This window comes from Eschrichtius robustus, chromosome 2, assembly GCF_028021215.1.
Source record: "Eschrichtius robustus isolate mEscRob2 chromosome 2, mEscRob2.pri, whole genome shotgun sequence".
Lineage (NCBI taxonomy): Eukaryota > Metazoa > Chordata > Mammalia > Artiodactyla > Eschrichtiidae > Eschrichtius > Eschrichtius robustus.
In genome coordinates this window covers 65,041,498-65,049,573 of record NC_090825.1, presented here as the reverse complement: position 1 = coordinate 65,049,573, position 8,076 = coordinate 65,041,498, and positions in this window count along the sequence as shown.

Genomic DNA, 8,076 nt, shown 5'->3' with positions numbered 1-8,076 from the left:
ACAGTTTCCTATTGAATTCATGACTCTCCATTTGCTGAGAAGCATGGAATGCAATGGTAAAGCACACTGGCTTTGGAGTCAGACAGCACTCAAGTACATTCCCAGCTCCAGCTCTTACTAGCTATCTGATATTAGGCAAGTTACTTTTCCTCATTTGCAGAGTGGGGACAAAAGTACTTAACTCAAAGAATTGTTGTGAAGATTAAACAAGGTCCTGAATAGCCAAATCTACCTTGAGAAAGAAGAACAAAGCTGGAGGCATCACACTTCATGATTTCAAAATACATTACAAAGCTACAGTAATTAAAACAGAACAGTACTGGCATAAAGACAGACATATGGAACAATAGAACAGACTAGAGACCCTAGAAATAAATACATGCACATAAGGGTAACTGGTCAACAAGGGTGCCAAGAACATACAATGGGGAAAGGACAGTTTCTTCAACAAATGATGCTGGGAAAACTGGATATCCACATGCAAAAGAATGAAATTGGATCCTTATCTCACACCATACACAAAAATCAACTCAAAATGGATTAAAGACTTAAAACCTAGAAGAAAGCATAGGGGAAAAGCTTCAGGACATTGGTTTCGTCAATAATGTTATGGCTATGATCCCAAAGCATGGGCAATAAAAGCAAAAACAGACATAGGACTACATCAAACTAAAAAGCTTCTGCACAGCAAAGGAAACAATCAACAGAGTGAAAAGGCAACCTATAGAATGAGAGAAAATATTTGCAAAACATACGTCTGATACAGGGTTAATTTCCAAAACATATAAGGAACTCCTACAACTCAATAGCATAAAACAAATAACACAATTTTAAAATGGGCGAACGATTTGAATAGACATTTCTCCAAAGAAGACACACAAATGGCCAACATGTATATGAAAAGTGCTCAGTGTCACTAATCATCAGGGAAATAAAAATCAAAACCACAAAGAGACATCATCTCACACCTGTCAGGGTGGTTATTATCAAAAAAAGAAGTGTTGGCAAGGATGTGGAGAAATTGGAACCCATGTACACTGTTGGTGGGAATACAAAATGGTGCAGTTGCTATGGAAAACAATATGCAGACTCCTCAAAAAATTAAAAATAGAACTACCATATGATCCTACAATTGCTCTTATGGATCATTATCCACAAGAATTGAAATCAGGATCTCAAAGAGATATTAGCACTCCCATGTTCACTGCAGCACTATTCACTATAGCCAAGAGGTAGAAAAAACCTAAGTCTCTGTTGATGTATGAATGGATAAACAATACATAATATATACATACAATGAAATATTATTCAGCCTTTAAATAAAAAGGAAATTCTGCGATATGTGACAACATGGATGAACCTTGAGGACATTATCTAAGTGAAATAAGCCAGTCACACATACTATATGATTCCATTTATATGAGGTGTCTAACACAGGCAAATTCATAGAATCAAAGAGTGGAATGGTGGTTGCCAAGGGCTGGGGAACGAGGAAATGGGACTTGCTAATTAACTGGCACAAAGCTTCAGTTAAGCAATATTAATACATTCTAGAGATCTGCTGTACAAGACTGCATCTATATTTAACAATACTGTACTGCACACTTAAAAATTTGTTAAGAGACTGCATCTCATATTGTGTTTTTATCACAATACAATAAAATTTTAAATAAATAATTAACACAGATGAAAGCCTTTTCTTACCTCAATGCCTAGCTAAATAAAGAATATCTATTGTTATTCCTTCTTTGTCAGCCTCCACTCCCACCCACCACCACCTAAAAAGCATCAAACAAACAAACAACAAAATTCCTAACAGTTGTTTTATATAAAAACATACAATTAAAAAGCCACAATAAAGAAAATCCTCCAAGATGAAAGTGTCAGCATTTTTGACACTTAAGAACCTTGATCTTTTTAATGGCAAAGTACTGGTAGCTGAAAGGGGCTATTTGTAAGTGGCATTTCAGAGAGGGTGTGTTATAGGAAGACTTGGGACTTGACCCTGATGAGATACTACCTTCCTCACTGTCCACTTTGCACAAATACCATCTTCTAACATGACTCTAGGGAGCCCTATGGAAAATGAGGAGATTAAATCACAATGACTGGGAGAAGTGGGAGAAAACAGAAATAAGGAAGAAAACTGATAATAAAAATTATAAAATAAAAAAGGTCTGTCCATGTCCCATCTTATTCCTACTTCTCAGCATGTATTTCTTTTCTTCTCTGTTCTTTCACTGCACCCAACTTCCACCCTTCACCTTTTCTTTTACCTTTCTGTCCTCTTCCTGATTCCATGGAATTTCAAGAAGCAAGACAGGCCTGGGCAGGAGGAGTTTTGCCATAGGCAGTGTTGCCAAATAGAATTCGGGACACTCGGTTAAATGTGAACTTCAGATAAAAAAACAAATAATTTTATTACTAAGCATGCCCCATGCAATACTTGGGACATATTATACTAAGAAATTATTGGTTGTTTATCTGAAAACTAAATTCCACTGGACATCTTGTATTTTTATTTGCTAAATCTGGCAATCATAGTCTTAGGGACTCTCTGCTACTCAAATTTTAACATGCATACAAATCGCATGAGATTTTCTAAAAATGCAAATTCTGATTCAGTAGGTCTGGGGTGGGGCATGAGCGTCTTTGTTTCTAACAAGTTTCCGGATGATGCTGATGCTGCTTGCCCGAGGACTGCTCTGTGAGTAGCAAAGATAAAACATTGTTCAGTAGAAATAAAATAAGAGCTATTGTACATATGTAATTTAAAGTTTTCTAGTAGCCACATTGAAAGAATTAAAAATAAGCAGGTGAAATTAGTTTTAATAATATATTTTATTTAACCTGATACATCTAAAATATTTCCAAACGTAAGTAATTTTTAAAATTATTAATGAGATATTTTACCTTCCTTTTCTGCCCTAAGTCTGAAATCTGGTACATTGATTTAATCTACACTTATACACATCTCAGTTCAGACTAACCAAACTTCAAGTGCTCAATAACCACACGTGGCTAGTGGCCGCTGTACTGGACAGTGCAAACACAGAACATCTCCAGCTGCCAGAGCAACACGTCATAGTCTCCCACGGTAGTAGAAGTAGTACCTGATCACATGGCTCCCCAAACTCCTGGTCAGGAGGAGGTGAGAGCCCAAGCCCATGATGATCCTGTACTGTGATAATAATGGTTCTGTGAACACTCAGAAACCACAGGGTTAGTCCCTTAGTGCTTATCATGTAACAAACTTTCTTGAAAATACGCTTCATTTATATTTTCAGGCACATACACATATACAACATTTTTTATTTACATCAAGTATCATTTTAATATATTTTACGACTGGATGATTCTAAAATTTTAATATAGCATTCTTTCTGTTGCCGAAATTTTCTCCCACTTGGTTAAGAATATTTAAGGCAGAATAATTAGTAGTTAGTAGGTTTCACACATGTATTTTAGAATAGAAGTCACACTTAAGATGTGATTGTCTGAGAATAGCTCATGTTGTGACTCTGGAGGAGAAAATCAGTGACAAAAAAAAATGCTAATATGATAGCTTGCAGGCTGCAAAGCACAGGGTATCACCTGTGTGGCACTGTACCTGCCTGCTCAGACGGCTAAGGGGTCTCTGTCCAAAACTTTGAAGGTCTGAGGTTTTCCCAACTTGGAAGCTAACAAGTTAGCCTGCCATGGCTTCATGGATGCCAGCAGAAGACAAGACTCATGGGTCAGAGACAAAGGACTTTATTTACTACTCACCACAGAACAAGCAGTATGAGCATCAGTCTATTTGTGTTAGTTCCCTTTGCCCATAAAGCAATATAGGCGGGCCCAGATGGACGCTTGTACATACGGTGGGTTTCATTTCAGGAAAAAAACCCTGAGTTTCCAAGGCTATAAACAAACCTGCCCCTCTGCTAGAGAGAAAGACATTATTTCTACCTTTCAAGGCTGTTCGCTATACAAACACCCTAAAGATACTCCAAAACGAAGAGCAATTAGTGACTTACAAGATAAACAGAAAATACAGAGGTGCATGGAAAATATTCCCTCAACATTTTCCATGAGAGAACAGGAAGTTGTACATCCATGCTGCCTTCTTTTCAACTGAAAATACTTGGATTTGCTTCATTTTCTGATTTACTATATATTATTAAATGAAATGTTACCTGAAAATATGAATATCAAAAATCTATCTTCCATAATCATATATAACTATACAGAATTGAGTTCTCATGGGAAAAAAATGGATCTATCTTAATTCTAATATTTACTTCAAGGAGCATCTAGCGTTTGTCAGACCACAGTCTCTATTCATCCCAATGCTCTCAGACTGAAAATCGCATTAGTCAAATGTTCAAATCAATTACAATGGTCTTTGCACACTGATTCAAAATCCAAATCCATATACCTCCTACAAAGCCTGCATGACCTGGCCCTTGCTGGTCTCGCTCGCCTCATTTATGGCCGCCCTTCTCCCACCATGCTCCAGCACACTGGCTTGCACTCAGCTTCTCAACACCCTCCATAGGCCAAGCTTTTTTGCACCTCAATGACTCTGCACATATTGTTCCTCCTGTAGGGATCACCTCACACCCCTCTAGCTCTCCCTGCCTTCTGTTCACTCTCATCATAACACATATCACAATTTGTACCAAGACATTTATTTTCTTGTTACTTATTTACATTGCATTTCCTCATCAGAAGGCCTGCTCCATGAGGGCAGGGAACATGTCTAATTAACTGATGTACACCAAGACGCTGCTGGTCCAAGTTGGTGCTAAATAAAGTGTACAGAATAATGAATAAACCTATCAAAAATGTTACATAATTAATTCCCACTTCATGCCACATGGCTGTGACTCCTAGGGCCTGAATATTTAGGCAATTGTAGCTAGAAAATCAATTAATTCAAGTATTCCATCAAATTCAGTAACTTGAAAATGCAAATGGACAAAACCCACATTACATTAGTTTATTAGCAAAACACCATAGTATGTATGTACTTCTTGCTCCTTGTCAGGGGTATGACTCTGTGATGGTTAATGTGTGTCAACTTAACTGGGCTGTTAAGTACCCAGATACTTGGTTGTGTCTCTCAGGGTGTTTCTGAATGAGATGAACATTTTGAATCAGTAGATTGAGCAAAGCAGATTGCCCTTTCCAAGATGAGTGGTCCTCATCCAACCCACTGAAGGTCCAAATAGAACAAAAAGGTGGAGTAAGGGAGACTGCACTTTCTCTACCTGTCTTGTAGCAAGGACATCAGTCTTTTCCTGCCTGACTCAGACTACAACTGGAACTATACAACACTGGCTCTCCTGGGTCTCTAGCTTGCTGGCTATAGATGTTGGGACTTCTCAGCCTCTATAACTGCAAAAACCAACTCCTATATTAAATCATATATTCATATTCATATGTGTGCATATATATGTATATATCTCCTATTGGTTTTCTCTGGAGAATCTTAATACGGACTCTTTATCAAGTTCAGAGCCTAATTGCTGCCATGATTTCTACCAATTTTCATCAAATTAACTTGAGTTGATTAGAATCAGGTTAGCAAATGAAACACAAGTGCTTTTGATTTAAATGTTAATGTTTCTTACTTGAGATCCCCCTTTGACTTCGTGGAATGTGGATAATGTGTCAAATTAGTGGCACACTTTTACATTCTTGTTTCTCAAGCTAAACTGAACCAGGAGGCCTGATGTTTCATAAATCTGTCCATTATGCAAACATTGATTGTCATATGCTAGATGCCAGGAATACAAGGTAAAAAGGACCTAGTCTTCGCCCCCAAAAAGATCCCAAGTGAGTGATATGCAGAGATGTGAACACATAATTGCTGGGGTAAACACTTTGGGGACGTTTCACCTAGCAAACTTCTCTGAAGTCCCACCTCCACTCCAAGCAACGGCTGATTAGATGAGGGGGAGAGAGGCAGGTATATAATAGATAAAGATTTAAGAGATGAGTCATAACTATCTGTTTTGAAGAGTTGAAGCAGCTTTCCTAGGGAAGATAATGCCTCCACTATTCTCAAAAATGCTCTCACAGGCACCTGCAGAGTCCTCACCTCAACAGACAGGAATCAGAGTTTTAATTCATAAAATAAAACTCACATTGAGAATATGTGCTATTTGATGTTGCCCTATACTTTAGGCTGCCATTTATAGAAAGAGCAAAATGGATTCTTTGGACAAAAATTAATACTTCAGAGAGCATTATGTACAACTACTCGGTAAAAATCCAAGATGTTGTCTGCTACATAATTAACATAAACCTGGAAACTTTAACTGAAAACCTATCTAAGTAAATTTCAAAATTCATCGGTACATAGTACAAAAAATGATCTTATATATGAACTGGTTATAGATTCATTCATTTGGGTTATCTTCGTAATCAGTAATGACTGCTAGAACCAACAAGATCAAAAAGTAATGGTTTAGAGCAGTGGAAAAATTACCTCTGTCCTTTTGTAGCTATAAAAACCCAGAACCCTTCACTTCTTCTTTTCTTCCTCTCTTCCTCCACTTCCTCATTCCTTCTTTTTTCCTTTTTTTTTTTTAAATTTATGGAAAAAAATCTTGTTTAACCTTATTTAAAGTCCTTTAAACAATAAAAATCTTAGTAACAGAAAATGCTCAAAATTTTACACATCTACTTTCATAAAAGTTTTATATTTATATATTATAATATTATTACATTTAAATAATCTAGAAATAGTCCCGGTGAAACTACATTTTACTATGGAATGAAAAGGCAGAAAGAGTGACACCAGCCATTCTCCATCACAAACATCAACTGGTCCCCACTGAACTCAGACAGCACAGATTTGGCCCATCTACAGGTTCTTAAACCTCTCCAGGGAATAAGATTCTAAAACTTAATGTTCCACTGAGTGAAGACAGTTATTTTCTTTTCCTAGTGAGAAAAATTATCTTTCATTTCTTATAATTCAAAGGTCCCTGATGAAATAGAGGCCTATTTTCTTTTGTTTGGTTTTCAGCCAAGTTAGAGAACACCTGGAGAATAACTTTTAACATGCATATTAAAATGATAACTCTCTTCCAGGAACTTCACAAAGGGCATCAAAGAACAGCACTTGCAATTCCCCTTAGATCCTACACAGAGGTTTAATTAAATAACAAGATTTTAAAGATCAGGTTTGAATGTTAGTAAGATTATATGGCAATACACATATTTCTTTAGTTCCACAGAACAGGTATATGAGAAGAAACAACAACTACATCAAAAAGTAGCTAGAATGAGAGGATAAGAAATCTCATTAATTTTGGATAAAGGAAAAGTTGTGTTTAATAATTTAATCAGGTAAAATGAAGCACTCAACATTTATTAATAGTAGTTATACAGAGTGTGTAAGCACTGGTCTTACTTTTACTGCTTATTCTTCCCCACTGAAAGCTGTTATTTTATCTTGTCACATTTCCACAGCAACTAATGCCTCAATTATTATAGCTAAAACACTACGAGTAACTTCTAACCATTCCAAATGCTCCAGAATCAATTGTCAACATTGTTAAAACTCTTAGCCATTCTTCCCCAAAAGCGAACTTCTTCCCCATACAGTACAAAGAAACAGCATCAACCTTGACCTAAGTCTCCTCATCAACTGATCTAATTTATGAAGATCAATCTTTCTTATTAGTTGGGGGGCTCTGAGAGAAGTCAAATAATAATACTCTTCTGCCCCACCTGACTGCCAAACTAACTGAGATATAAAACAAGGAGTAAGACAAGCAGAGGCCCAAATACCATCTTTATTACTATGAAAGGCCAGGTTGGAGGACAAAGCTTAGTGCAGGAGCAAAATGGATTGTAACTGAACCCCTCCCGGCAGAAGACAGACATGGCAGCCTATCACAGCAGCACTGGGCTCTCAATAGGAAAGAGAGGCCTGCCCCAGAAGAAACAGGAGGAAATGTATGCTCCACGGCAGGCTGGGTCCCAAAAAGGAAAAAAGGAAGAACTGAACATGCCTAAACTATTTTTTCTAAATTTACCACATGAAGAGAGATGTCACCTCGTCTCACCTGGCATGGA